The sequence below is a fragment of the Haematobia irritans genome, chromosome 1 (genome assembly GCF_050003625.1).
Source record: "Haematobia irritans isolate KBUSLIRL chromosome 1, ASM5000362v1, whole genome shotgun sequence".
Taxonomy (NCBI): domain Eukaryota; kingdom Metazoa; phylum Arthropoda; class Insecta; order Diptera; family Muscidae; genus Haematobia; species Haematobia irritans.
In genome coordinates this window covers 125,938,072-125,953,459 of record NC_134397.1, presented here as the reverse complement: position 1 = coordinate 125,953,459, position 15,388 = coordinate 125,938,072, and the positions used below count along the sequence as shown (strand labels likewise).

Here is a 15,388-nt window from a genome sequence, read left to right as displayed (position 1 = left end):
ATATCCAATAATAGATAAATATATTTTGCATTTTTATACCCTAAATCACATAGAGGTTAGGGAATAATAACTTTGATCTACAAGAAAATGTGCTTACCAGCAATATTGATTTTAGACCCCATAACCAATCGACTTGTGGTAGAATCACCTCCTGTGTCTACCTAGTCATTGGTTTCCGTCCATTCGTCCGTCTATCAGCAATATTCCGGTCGCAATTATTAACCGATTTTTATGGAATTTGGTACATGGTAATTTATTGGCACAAGAAATTTGGAAGAATTTCGAAGATATGGGACATAGCACCAATATACGAGTATTTACACTGTTAGAAAAATATGTTTTTCATAACATATGTTCCGATATAAACAAAATGTGTTTCGGGCGCAATTTTTAAACACAATATATTTAAGTGCAAACATGTAATGTTCCTAAACTAACACTAAATGTTTGGGACACATATGTTAATATGTTAGAATATATTATGTTTGGGGGCATGAATGTTTCATAAAACTAATATGTGTGAATGTAAACATATATAAATTTACAAATTTCGAGTAAACACATATATATTGTGATATTTTATTCAGAGAACGACAGAGAGAGAGAGAGAGTATGGAGAAAGAAATAGAGATGGAAACCGAGAGGGTTGACGAAAGATATCAACATAACACAGCGAGAGAATGGAAAGAGAGCAATTTCTGTGAAACCGCTTGTATGTTGTTTCGGAAAACTATTTTATGATAAGGCCAACAATTTGATATGCTTAAGTCAAAATATTATTTAATTTAAATATTAGAATGAGTATTCGGAGTAAAGAGAATTGACATTTGAGAAAAAAAACAGCATGTGTTTTCGTGGGAGCAACATTTTATGTATGTGTGGACATTTTTTTCTTGGTTCGTTGAAAGAAATGGGAACGTAAAGAAAAGTAAAAGGCAAAAAATTTTACAGCAATGGTTGGCATTATTGCTAGTAAAAAACTGCTCAATAAATTTATGTGTATATTATAAAATTATTTATGTATGTTTATACTCGACTCCACGTTCTTCTTTTGTAAGAGTTTTTCAATTCCTTCCAGAATTTCAAACTTTTATACCAAAAACAGTTTTTAGTTACAAAATTGTTATTTTTGCAATAAAAAATAATATTTTATTCAAAAGCTCAGTTCATTTCGTTTATATCAAGCACGGTTTCTGACTGTAAGTCTTTAATAACCCACATTTCGGAGTTTCATTATAAAAATTTAATATAGTATAAATATAAATGTGTAAATTAAAAAAAATAAATAAAAAATGGTGTTCGGTCGGAGCAGGGATTGAACCCTCGACCCTTTGTACGCAAGGCAGACATGCTAACCACTTGAATAATTTCTTCAACATTATTTGTTTTACAGAAAAAGGTGCCAAGAACTAAAAAATTTCGTGGAAGTAAAAATTATGTGAGGGAATGAGCACAATCTTCTTTGATGAAATTTCTTCCAAGCACATAATATTTTTGGACTCAAAATGCTTCCAAATATATAATATGTTTATATAAAACAAACATATTAATGTTTCGGCAGTATCCAATAATATATCTGCTTCCTGCAAAATATGTTTGGAACATATGTTAGAGAAGCGATTTTTTTTGGAGGGTGTCGCTCGATCTCAACAAATGGGGTACGCTTATTAACTAACCGATTGTCTTGAAATTTAACACAAAGTAATTTTTTATAGTACCCGTCAAGTGTGCAGAATTTTTTTGGAATCGATTCAGATTTAGATATAGCTCTCATACACAGAAAAAAATGTACAAAATAAGAATCAATTATTAAATGAAAAAAAAAAAAAACAAGTAAAGGGTGATTCTTTTGAGGTTAGGATTTTCATGCATTAGTATTTGACAGATCACGTGGGATTTCAGACATGGTGTCAAAGAGAAAGATGCTCAGTATGCTTTGACATTTCATCATGAATAGGCTTACGATCTGCCACAACGTCGAATTTTCAGTGAATGGGCCCTAGAAAAGTTGGCAGAAAATCCGCTTTTTTATCGACAAATTTTGTTCAGCGATGAGGCTCATTTCTGGTTGAATGGCTACGTAAATAAGCAAAATTGCCGCATTTGGAGTGAAGAGCAACCAGAAGCCGTTCAAGAACTGCCCATGCATCCCGAAAAATGCACTGTTTGGTGTGGTTTGTACGCTGGTGGAATCATTGGACCGTATTTTTTCAAAGATGCTGTTGGACGCAACGTTACGGTGAATGGCGATCGCTATCGTTCGATGCTAACAAACTTTTTGTTGCCAAAAATGGAAGAACTGAACTTGGTTGACATGTGGTTTCAACAAGATGGCGCTACATGCCACACAGCTCGCGATTCTATGGCCATTTTGAGGGAAAACTTCGGAGAACAATTCATCTCAAGAAATGGACCGGTAAGTTGGCCACCAAGATCATGCGATTTGACGCCTTTAGACTATTTTTTGTGGGGCTACGTCAAGTCTAAAGTCTACAGAAATAAGCCAGCAACTATTCCAGCTTTGGAAGACAACATTTCCGAAGAAATTCGGGCTATTCCGGCCGAAATGCTCGAAAAAGTTGCCCAAAATTGGACTTTCCGAATGGACCACCTAAGACGCAGCCGCGGTCAACATTTAAATGAAATTATCTTCAAAAAGTAAATGTCATGGACCAATCTAACGTTTCAAATAAAGAACCGATGAGATTTTGCAAATTTTATGCGTTTTTTTTTTTAAAAAGTTATCAAGCTCTTAACAAATCACCCTTTATATACGGCCGTAAGTTCGGCCAGGCCGAAGCTTATGTACCCTCCTCCATGGATTGCGTAGAAACTTCTACTGAAGCCGATAGCAAGGTATCTTAAAACTTCCTACCACCGTAATATATATCGCATAATCCATACGTCGTATATATTAAACTAAAAAGGCCGATTAAATACGTATATAATTAAGTTTAAAGTTTCTTTAGAAATAAAATTTTGACAAAATAAAATTTTGACAACATTTTGTATAGAAGTAAAATTTTGACAAAATTTTTTGTAGAAATAAAATTTTGGCGAAATTTACTATAGAAATAAAATGTTGACAAAATTTTCTATAGAAATAACATTTTGACAATGTTTTCTATAAAAATAAAATTTTGGTAGATTTTTTTTTGGCTCGAGTGGCAACCATGATTATGAACCGATATGGACCAATTTTTGTGTGATTGGGGATAGGCTATATATATAACTATAGACCGATATGGACCAATTTTGGCATGGATATTAGCGGCCTTATAAAGGGTGATTTGTTAAGAGCTTGATAACTTTTTTTAAAAAAAAAACGCATAAAATTTGCAAAATCTCATCGGTTCTTTATTTGAAACGTTAGATTGGTCCATGACATTTACTTTTTGAAGATAATTTCATTTAAATGTTGACCGCGGCTGCGTCTTAGGTGGTCCATTCGGAAAGTCCAATTTTGGGCAACTTTTTCGAGCATTTCGGCCGGAATAGCCCGAATTTCTTCGGAAATGTTGTCTTCCAAAGCTGGAATAGTTGCTGGCTTATTTCTGTAGACTTTAGACTTGACGTAGCCCCACAAAAAATAGTCTAAAGGCGTCAAATCGCATGATCTTGGTGGCCAACTTACCGGTCCATTTCTTGAGATGAATTGTTCTCCGAAGTTTTCCCTCAAAATGGCCATAGAATCGCGAGCTGTGTGGCATGTAGCGCCATCTTGTTGAAACCACATGTCAACCAAGTTCAGTTCTTCCATTTTTGGCAACAAAAAGTTTGTTAGCATCGAACGATAGCGATCGCCATTCACCGTAACGTTGCGTCCAACAGCATCTTTGAAAAAATACGGTCCAATGATTCCACCAGCGTACAAACCACACCAAACAGTGCATTTTTCGGGATGCATGGGCAGTTCTTGAACGGCTTCTGGTTGCTCTTCACTCCAAATGCGGCAATTTTGCTTATTTACGTAGCCATTCAACCAGAAATGAGCCTCATCGCTGAACAAAATTTGTCGATAAAAAAGCGGATTTTCTGCCACTGATTTTGGTAATAAAATTCAATGATTTGCAAGCGTTGCTCGTTAGTAAGTCTATTCATGATGAAATGTCAAAGCATACTGAGCATCTTTCTCTTTGACACCATGTCTGAAATCCCACGTGATCTGTCAAATACTAATGCATGAAAATCCTAACCTCAAAAGAATCACCCATTACTAACACCACGTTGCAAATTTCAACCGGATCGGATGAATTTTGCTCCTCCAAGAGGCTCCGGAGATCAAATCTGGGGAACGGTTTATATGGGGGCTATATATAATTATGGACCGATATGGACCAATTCTTGCATGGTTGTTAGAGACCATATACTAGCACCACGTACCAAATTTCAACCGGATCGGATGAATTTTGCTCTTCCAAGAGGCTCCGGAGATCAAATCTGGGGAACGGTTTATATGGGGGCTATATATAATTATGGACCGATATGGACCAATTCTTGCATGGTTGTTAGAGACCATATACTAACACCACGTACCAAATTTCAACCGGATCGGATGAATTTTGCTCTTCCAAGAGGCTCCGGAGGTAAAATGTGGGGATCGGCTTTTATGAGGGCTATATATATTTATGGGTCGATGTGGACTAATGTTTGCATGGTCATTAGAGAACATATACCAACACCATGTACCGAATTTCAGCCGGATTGGATGAAATTTGCTTCTCTTAGAGGCTCCGCAAGCCAAATCGGGGATCGTTTTATATGGGAGCTATATATAATTATGGACCGATGTGGACCAATTTTTGCGTGGTTGTTAGAGACCATATACCAACATCATGTACCAAATTTCAGCCTGATCGGATGAAATTTGAGCAATCGCAAGCCAAATTTGGGGGTCCGTTTATATGGGGGCTATACGTAAAAGTGGACCGATATGGACCAATTTTTGCATGGTTGTTGGAGACCATTTACTACCACCATTTACCAAATTTCAGCCTGATCGGATGCAATTTGCTTCTCTTAGAGCAATCGCAAACCAAATTTAGGGGTCCGTTTATATGGGGGCTATACGTAAAAGTGGACCGATATGGACCAATTTTTGCATGGTTGTTAGAGACCATATATTAACACCATGTACCAAATTTCAGCTCGATCGGATGAAATTTGCTTCTTTTAGAGCAATCGCAAGCCAAATTTGGGGGTCCGTTTATATGGGGGCTATACGTAAAAGTGGACCGATATGGCCCATTTGCAATACCATCCGACCTACATCAATAACAACTACTTGTGCCATGTTTCAAGTCGATAGCTTATTTCGTTCGGAAGTTAACGTGATTTCAACAGACGGACGGACATGCTCTGATCGACTCAGAATTTCACCACGACCCAGAATATATATACTTTATGGGGTCTTAGAGCAATATTTCCATGTGTTACAAACGGAATGACAAAGTTAATATACCCCCATCCTATGGTGGAGGGTATAAAAAAAATCAAATACTATATTTTATTGTATTTTTTAAGTCAATTACGAAAATAATTGTTTGAATGGAAAACTCTCTAAAATATCAAAATTCCCTCATAATTAAATTCACAACACTTCAATTACTATGTTCCATTAGACTAAGTGTAAAAGTTATTGATTTAAGTATACTGCGTAATTGCCAAACAACAAATTGAATTCCAACACTAATTATGAAGTTGCTAGGTGACGAAAATACAAATAAATAACTACATACAAACAATAAAAATATATTGTTATTGTCACCGAAGTGGAAATATTCCGTAAATAAAACATTGTACCGCGATTCGAAATATTCCAATATATATAATCTCAAAAAAATTGATGAATAAAATTTTATTTGTCGTAAGCATAAGCGTAGGAAGGCCTCTGGGGAGGGGGCTTAGACCCCCCAGAAAAATTTTAGCCCCCCCCCCCAGAATTTGAAAACCTATTAACGATTTTACATTTTTATAAAAATTAAACAAGTATATACTCGTACAACGCACAAAGTTCCACTAAAGACTTTCATGCACAATCGAATTACTTGGGTTGTGGTAGAAGTCTGATATTTACGAAATAAAGCTGTGATTGAACTTATGCTTTAGTTGAATAAAAAATAGTAATTGATATTAAAACTATTCTTTCATAAATTAATATCTTAATAATGCTGCAAAAAAGCGTCGCCAAAAAAGAAGTTAAAATGTTTTTTTTTTGGGGTCTGGAAGTGGTACAAAATTGGCGGAGAAGCGATGAATGTAATATGAACTTGTCATAAAACGAATGTCCACCGTTTCAACAACCGTTGCAATGAATTTGCATCACTTCTTAAGGTGTGATCCGAATTCAGTGTTTTGAATCTGAATTAAAAATTTTGTGATATTTTCCCAAATAAATAATTTTTATACTTTTTTATGATTTTTAATGCATTCTAACGCTTGTTTGAAACGTTTCCCTTGAATATTTTCAAATATTATCGATTTTTCTATAATGGATTTAGCATTTTTGTGGCAAAATTTGAATAACTTGTACCATTTTATTTATTCTTACTCTTTTTTTTAAACTATTTGAAAAAAGAAAACAAAAAATTACGCATTAAAATATAAAAAAATGAAGTAAAAAAACTTCTTGTGTAGTTAAAATAGTTAACTTCTTTGTGAAGACATTTTTGGAAGTGCTTTTAAAGTTGTGCCTTTAGAACAACTCCCAATTTTTTGCTGGGAAAAGTGTGGAACTACCCTACGGAAAATGGATCAACCACAGAACTGGTACAGGACTAGTCCCTGGTGTGTATGGACCAGTCCCAGTTCTGATCCAAACGTATGGAAGGGACCGTCCACTTTAACATGGGTTTGTCATTGACGGAGTAAACTTACATTTTAGGACGCGTCTTGGACTCATCTCAAAGGACACGTCCTGGGACAATTTAGCAGGAGCAACCCATAAACAGGTCCTCAGAAACCAGTCTCGGACAAACTCTTAGAAATCTCTTTCAATTTGGGCTCCTAATCGAACCCGAAATGAAAAAAAAAACTTTTGAAATATGTCGAACAAAAGGTTATTCTGATAATTTTATTTCACTAAATGTGAAAACTGCAACTAACTGGAGCACAGGTACCAGTTCTGTGATATGTCCGTCAGTGGCAATTTGCACCAATTTCCCCGTAGGGTACTTTTAGTTGCTTTATTATAAATTGATTGTCGAGTTATTTTGATGTCTATTTTTTATTCAATTTTATGAAATAAAACATTAGTTGAACCTATAAGTTCAGTCTATAAAGTTTTAGCTAGGGGGGCTATAGCCCCCCCTAGGAAAATTGTCTAGCTACGCTAATGGTCGTAAGTATGTAATTTTATCTAAATGCGAGTTTTTGACCAAGCTCACCCAGAGAAGGAATATCATCACCTCCTAAAGCAAAATGTTATTTTTGGACGGTGAAAATGTTAAATGTTTTTCTTAGCCATGTTGTTTTCTTGGGCATTATATATTTAAGCTTGGCGAGAAAATAGTTTTGCTGCAAAAATGTTCCATGTTCCAATGTTCAATTCGCTCTAAGAGGTAATCATATTCCTTATCTTCGTGCGGTATGTTTTTTGAAAACTACACTAAAATAGTTCTTTTCGTAAAAATGATCATATTCATTGTGAGAATGAAGTTCACTGACATTACCGAGACGAAATCTTTAGTCACGCACGCTATGTGTGGAAGGAACTCGCTCTCAACAACATTTACGAAATACTCATGAACGTTCATTCAAAATGAAAAACATTTCCCGTGATTCACAACAATTTTTAGACTCACGAAAATTCTCGTGAGTTACGAAAATTAGTCGTGAATCTCGAATATTCAAGAAATTTTAATTCACAGTTTATAAAAATATCAAAAAGAACTATTTCGATGTATGCAATTCCACACATCATGAATTAGTCCTTTCGAAATCTCGCGAAACACCTTTAGGATATCTTTACAATTACACAATTTCTGTTTTGTTTTAACAAAGGATGCTTTTCAAGCGGGTCCATAAATGTATACGCTTGCAACATAAACCAAATTATATAAGGCGACTATGTGGTCTGGAGGAAAGTCTATTTGCTTCGAAAACGGTTCAGTTCTCCGCCCGAACAGAAGGTGAAATTATTTATTTATTTATTTATTTATAGTATATACTAAATTTATAGTAAATATAATATTAGTATAAAGATATAAAAAGCATTGGCAATTGAGGCCAGGTGAAATTATATAATTAAATATACTATGAAATCGGTTTTATGTTTCTAAATTGTTTGTATTACAGCAAGTATAGACGACGAAACATATAGGGAGCCCAATCCCACCAGGTCGTACAGATGATTAAACAACGGTTGCTTGATACAACACTCAAAAAATAGTGAATAATAAACCTCAATATCACGCCGATTTCTCTAAACTAAATAAACGTTTTTCGACAAATACAACCATTTTTATTGCATAATATATAATTATATTTTTCACTTGTTAAAGAAAATTTCGTAGTTTGAAGAAAAAAATTGGAGTTCAAAATTGCAAAAATGTCTTTAGTGCCATACGAAGATTGGAAAATTATTGGTAATATTTATCATCGTTTATCATAAATATTCTGTACTTTTCTGGCAACCAAGCCCTCATGCAAAAAATTTCTTTACATACATAATAATTACATTTCCCGTATACTTGGTAGATTATATAGATTTTTATAAAAATTATGTAAACTCAAACAAAAAAAAAAACTATATATTTTATAATAAAAGACAAACTCATTTTTCAATGTGTATTTATATTATTTTTGAGGGTGTAATTATACAATTTGAATTTAATCTTAATACCATAAACCCAATTACGATAGTAATTGATATAGGTTACAACATTTAATAAATATTGTACTCAATTCAATTAGGCCCGTAATTGAAAAGTATCATATATTTCAATTACTAATGTATTTGGATTGAGTACTATCTCATTTGGATGTTTTGACAAATTCCAATTACCTTTGTACTCAACACAAATATTCCATCATTTGAAAATAATTTTACGACAACCTTACAATTTGAGTAAATGAATTTATGATTTTTGTAATAAGGCCGGAATGCTCCTCTAGCGAAAAATTTCATTCCCATAAGAAATGCATTGCCATTTATGCTAACGAAATTTTCGGTAGCGTTCAATTTCGTAAGCTGGTACGCACCTCTAATGAAAATAACAGGGTTGTCAAAAGCATATTTTGGCAACAAACATTTAATTTATTACAATCATAGTGTGCGTAAAAGTTTTAAAAGATCTGTAAATAATAAACAATTTATTTGAGGAATATTTGGAACATATAAAGGGTGATTTGTTAAGAGCTTGATAACTTTTTTTTAAAAAAAAAAACGCATAAAATTTGCAAAATCTCATCGGTTCTTTATTTGAAACGTTAGATTGGTCCATGACATTTACTTTTTGAAGATAATTTCATTTAAATGTTGACCGCGGCTGCGTCTTAGGTGGTCCATTCGGAAAGTCCAATTTTGGGCAACTTTTTCGAGCATTTCGGCCGGAATAGCCCGAATTTCTTCGGAAATGTTGTCTTCCAAAGCTGGAATAGTTGCTGGCTTATTTCTGTAGACTTTAGACTTGACGTAGCCCCACAAAAAATAGTCTAAAGGCGTCAAATCGCATGATCTTGGTGGCCAACTTACCGGTCCATTTCTTGAGATGAATTGTTCTCCGAAGTTTTCCCTCAAAATGGCCATAGAATCGCGAGCTGTGTGGCATGTAGCGCCATCTTGTTGAAACCACATGTCAACCAAGTTCAGTTCTTCCATTTTTGGCAACAAAAAGTTTGTTAGCATCGAACGATAGCGATCGCCATTCACCGTAACGTTGCGTCCAACAGCATCTTTGAAAAAATACGGTCCAATGATTCCACCAGCGTACAAACCACACCAAACAGTGCATTTTTCGGGATGCATGGGCAGTTCTTGAACGGCTTCTGGTTGCTCTTCACTCCAAATGCGGCAATTTTGCTTATTTACGTAGCCATTCAACCAGAAATGAGCCTCATCGCTGAACAAAATTTGTCGATAAAAAAGCGGATTTTCTGCCACTGATTTTGGTAATAAAATTCAATGATTTGCAAGCGTTGCTCGTTAGTAAGTCTATTCATGATGAAATGTCAAAGCATACTGAGCATCTTTCTCTTTGACACCATGTCTGAAATCCCACGTGATCTGTCAAATACTAATGCATGAAAATCCTAACCTCAAAAGAATCACCCATTACTAACACCACGTTGCAAATTTCAACCGGATCGGATGAATTTTGCTCCTCCAAGAGGCTCCGGAGATCAAATCTGGGGAACGGTTTATATGGGGGCTATATATAATTATGGACCGATATGGACCAATTCTTGCATGGTTGTTAGAGACCATATACTAGCACCACGTACCAAATTTCAACCGGATCGGATGAATTTTGCTCTTCCAAGAGGCTCCGGAGATCAAATCTGGGGAACGGTTTATATGGGGGCTATATATAATTATGGACCGATATGGACCAATTCTTGCATGGTTGTTAGAGACCATATACTAACACCACGTACCAAATTTCAACCGGATCGGATGAATTTTGCTCTTCCAAGAGGCTCCGGAGGTAAAATGTGGGGATCGGCTTTTATGAGGGCTATATATATTTATGGGTCGATGTGGACTAATGTTTGCATGGTCATTAGAGAACATATACCAACACCATGTACCGAATTTCAGCCGGATTGGATGAAATTTGCTTCTCTTAGAGGCTCCGCAAGCCAAATCGGGGATCGTTTTATATGGGAGCTATATATAATTATGGACCGATGTGGACCAATTTTTGCGTGGTTGTTAGAGACCATATACCAACATCATGTACCAAATTTCAGCCTGATCGGATGAAATTTGAGCAATCGCAAGCCAAATTTGGGGGTCCGTTTATATGGGGGCTATACGTAAAAGTGGACCGATATGGACCAATTTTTGCATGGTTGTTGGAGACCATTTACTACCACCATTTACCAAATTTCAGCCTGATCGGATGCAATTTGCTTCTCTTAGAGCAATCGCAAACCAAATTTAGGGGTCCGTTTATATGGGGGCTATACGTAAAAGTGGACCGATATGGACCAATTTTTGCATGGTTGTTAGAGACCATATATTAACACCATGTACCAAATTTCAGCTCGATCGGATGAAATTTGCTTCTTTTAGAGCAATCGCAAGCCAAATTTGGGGGTCCGTTTATATGGGGGCTATACGTAAAAGTGGACCGATATGGCCCATTTGCAATACCATCCGACCTACATCAATAACAACTACTTGTGCCATGTTTCAAGTCGATAGCTTATTTCGTTCGGAAGTTAACGTGATTTCAACAGACGGACGGACATGCTCTGATCGACTCAGAATTTCACCACGACCCAGAATATATATACTTTATGGGGTCTTAGAGCAATATTTCCATGTGTTACAAACGGAATGACAAAGTTAATATACCCCCATCCTATGGTGGAGGGTATAAAAAAAATCAAATACTATATTTTATTGTATTTTTTAAGTCAATTACGAAAATAATTGTTTGAATGGAAAACTCTCTAAAATATCAAAATTCCCTCATAATTAAATTCACAACACTTCAATTACTATGTTCCATTAGACTAAGTGTAAAAGTTATTGATTTAAGTATACTGCGTAATTGCCAAACAACAAATTGAATTCCAACACTAATTATGAAGTTGCTAGGTGACGAAAATACAAATAAATAACTACATACAAACAATAAAAATATATTGTTATTGTCACCGAAGTGGAAATATTCCGTAAATAAAACATTGTACCGCGATTCGAAATATTCCAATATATATAATCTCAAAAAAATTGATGAATAAAATTTTATTTGTCGTAAGCATAAGCGTAGGAAGGCCTCTGGGGAGGGGGCTTAGACCCCCCAGAAAAATTTTAGCCCCCCCCCCCAGAATTTGAAAACCTATTAACGATTTTACATTTTTATAAAAATTAAACAAGTATATACTCGTACAACGCACAAAGTTCCACTAAAGACTTTCATGCACAATCGAATTACTTGGGTTGTGGTAGAAGTCTGATATTTACGAAATAAAGCTGTGATTGAACTTATGCTTTAGTTGAATAAAAAATAGTAATTGATATTAAAACTATTCTTTCATAAATTAATATCTTAATAATGCTGCAAAAAAGCGTCGCCAAAAAAGAAGTTAAAATGTTTTTTTTTTGGGGTCTGGAAGTGGTACAAAATTGGCGGAGAAGCGATGAATGTAATATGAACTTGTCATAAAACGAATGTCCACCGTTTCAACAACCGTTGCAATGAATTTGCATCACTTCTTAAGGTGTGATCCGAATTCAGTGTTTTGAATCTGAATTAAAAATTTTGTGATATTTTCCCAAATAAATAATTTTTATACTTTTTTATGATTTTTAATGCATTCTAACGCTTGTTTGAAACGTTTCCCTTGAATATTTTCAAATATTATCGATTTTTCTATAATGGATTTAGCATTTTTGTGGCAAAATTTGAATAACTTGTACCATTTTATTTATTCTTACTCTTTTTTTTAAACTATTTGAAAAAAGAAAACAAAAAATTACGCATTAAAATATAAAAAAATGAAGTAAAAAAACTTCTTGTGTAGTTAAAATAGTTAACTTCTTTGTGAAGACATTTTTGGAAGTGCTTTTAAAGTTGTGCCTTTAGAACAACTCCCAATTTTTTGCTGGGAAAAGTGTGGAACTACCCTACGGAAAATGGATCAACCACAGAACTGGTACAGGACTAGTCCCTGGTGTGTATGGACCAGTCCCAGTTCTGATCCAAACGTATGGAAGGGACCGTCCACTTTAACATGGGTTTGTCATTGACGGAGTAAACTTACATTTTAGGACGCGTCTTGGACTCATCTCAAAGGACACGTCCTGGGACAATTTAGCAGGAGCAACCCATAAACAGGTCCTCAGAAACCAGTCTCGGACAAACTCTTAGAAATCTCTTTCAATTTGGGCTCCTAATCGAACCCGAAATGAAAAAAAAAACTTTTGAAATATGTCGAACAAAAGGTTATTCTGATAATTTTATTTCACTAAATGTGAAAACTGCAACTAACTGGAGCACAGGTACCAGTTCTGTGATATGTCCGTCAGTGGCAATTTGCACCAATTTCCCCGTAGGGTACTTTTAGTTGCTTTATTATAAATTGATTGTCGAGTTATTTTGATGTCTATTTTTTATTCAATTTTATGAAATAAAACATTAGTTGAACCTATAAGTTCAGTCTATAAAGTTTTAGCTAGGGGGGCTATAGCCCCCCCTAGGAAAATTGTCTAGCTACGCTAATGGTCGTAAGTATGTAATTTTATCTAAATGCGAGTTTTTGACCAAGCTCACCCAGAGAAGGAATATCATCACCTCCTAAAGCAAAATGTTATTTTTGGACGGTGAAAATGTTAAATGTTTTTCTTAGCCATGTTGTTTTCTTGGGCATTATATATTTAAGCTTGGCGAGAAAATAGTTTTGCTGCAAAAATGTTCCATGTTCCATTGTTCAATTCGCTCTAAGAGGTAATCATATTCCTTATCTTCGTGCGGTATGTTTTTTGAAAACTACACTAAAATAGTTCTTTTCGTAAAAATGATCATATTCATTGTGAGAATGAAGTTCACTGACATTACCGAGACGAAATCTTTAGTCACGCACGCTATGTGTGGAAGGAACTCGCTCTCAACAACATTTACGAAATACTCATGAACGTTCATTCAAAATGAAAAACATTTCCCGTGATTCACAACAATTTTTAGACTCACGAAAATTCTCGTGAGTTACGAAAATTAGTCGTGAATCTCGAATATTCAAGAAATTTTAATTCACAGTTTATAAAAATATCAAAAAGAACTATTTCGATGTATGCAATTCCACACATCATGAATTAGTCCTTTCGAAATCTCGCGAAACACCTTTAGGATATCTTTACAATTACACAATTTCTGTTTTGTTTTAACAAAGGATGCTTTTCAAGCGGGTCCATAAATGTATACGCTTGCAACATAAACCAAATTATATAAGGCGACTATGTGGTCTGGAGGAAAGTCTATTTGCTTCGAAAACGGTTCAGTTCTCCGCCCGAACAGAAGGTGAAATTATTTATTTATAGTTGATACTAAATTTATAGTAAATAAATATAATATTAGTATAAAGATATAAAAAGCATTGGCAATTGAGGCCATCAGCTAAAGGTGAAATTATATAATTAAATATACTATGAAATCGGTTTTATGTTTCTAAATTGTTTGTATTACAGCAAGTATAGACGACGAAACATATAGGGACCCCAATTCCACCAGGTCGTACAGATGATTAAACAACGGTTGCTTGATACAACACTCAAAAAATAGTGAATAATAAACCTCAATATCACGCCGATTTCACTAAACTAAATAAACGTTTTTCGACAAATTCAACCAATTTTATTGCATAATATATAATTATATTTGTAGTTTGAAGAAAAAAATTGGAGTTCAAAATTACAAAAATGTCTTTAGTGCCATACGAAGATTGGAAAATTATTGGTAATATTTATCATCGTTTATCATAAATATTCTGTACTTTTCTGGCAACCAAGCCCTCATGCAAAAAATTTCTTTACACACATAATAATTACATTTCCCGTATACTTGGTAGATTATATAGATTTTTATAAAAATTATGTAAACTCAAACAAAAAAAAACTATATATTTTATAATAAAAGACAAACTCATTTTTCAATGTGTATTTATATTATTTTTGAGGGTGTAATTATACAATTTGAATTTAATCTTAATACCATAAACCCAATTACGATAGTAATTGATATAGGTTACAACATTTAATAAATATTGTACTCAATTCAATTAGGCCCGTAATTGAAAAGTATCATATATTTCAATTACTAATGTATTTGGATTGAGTACTATCTCATTTGGATGTTTTGACAAATTCCAATTACCTTTGTACTCAACACAAATATTCCATCATTTGAAAATAATTTTACGACAACCTTACAATGTGAGTACATGAATTTATGATTTTTGTAATAAGCTGAAAATCAAATGCAAAAATAATTGAAATCACAATTTTTGTTTTTGATTCAAATATTCACTTCACAGAAAAAAAGTGTCTCGTAAATTTAAGAAAATTTTTACAATAATTTATTACAAGAATTTTCCAGAATTTTAGTTCATTTTTCGTATCTTCATCGAAAATTGACTACTCGAAAGGAAATTTTACAAATTCTAAGTAGCAATCGTTTAGTTCATGCCCTACAAAATACGATGGAAATTTCCTTAAAAAAAT

The 15,388-nt window shown here is 34.2% G+C and overlaps 2 long non-coding RNA genes across 2 annotated transcripts; both read left to right on the top strand.

Annotated features, from left to right (window-relative positions):
* Positions 1–5,719: 5,719 nt before the first annotated feature.
* On the top strand, positions 5,720–8,728 carry LOC142241870 (uncharacterized). Its single transcript, XR_012723850.1, has 3 exons — positions 5,720–5,866; positions 8,002–8,129; positions 8,296–8,728. It is a non-coding gene; the product is annotated as an uncharacterized LOC142241870 (long non-coding RNA).
* A 3,051-nt stretch (positions 8,729–11,779) lies between these two features.
* LOC142241865 (uncharacterized) lies at positions 11,780–14,520 on the top strand. The gene is made up of 3 exons (XR_012723848.1): positions 11,780–11,926; positions 14,062–14,189; positions 14,357–14,520. It is a non-coding gene; the product is annotated as an uncharacterized LOC142241865 (long non-coding RNA).
* The last annotated feature ends 868 nt before the right edge of the window (positions 14,521–15,388 follow it).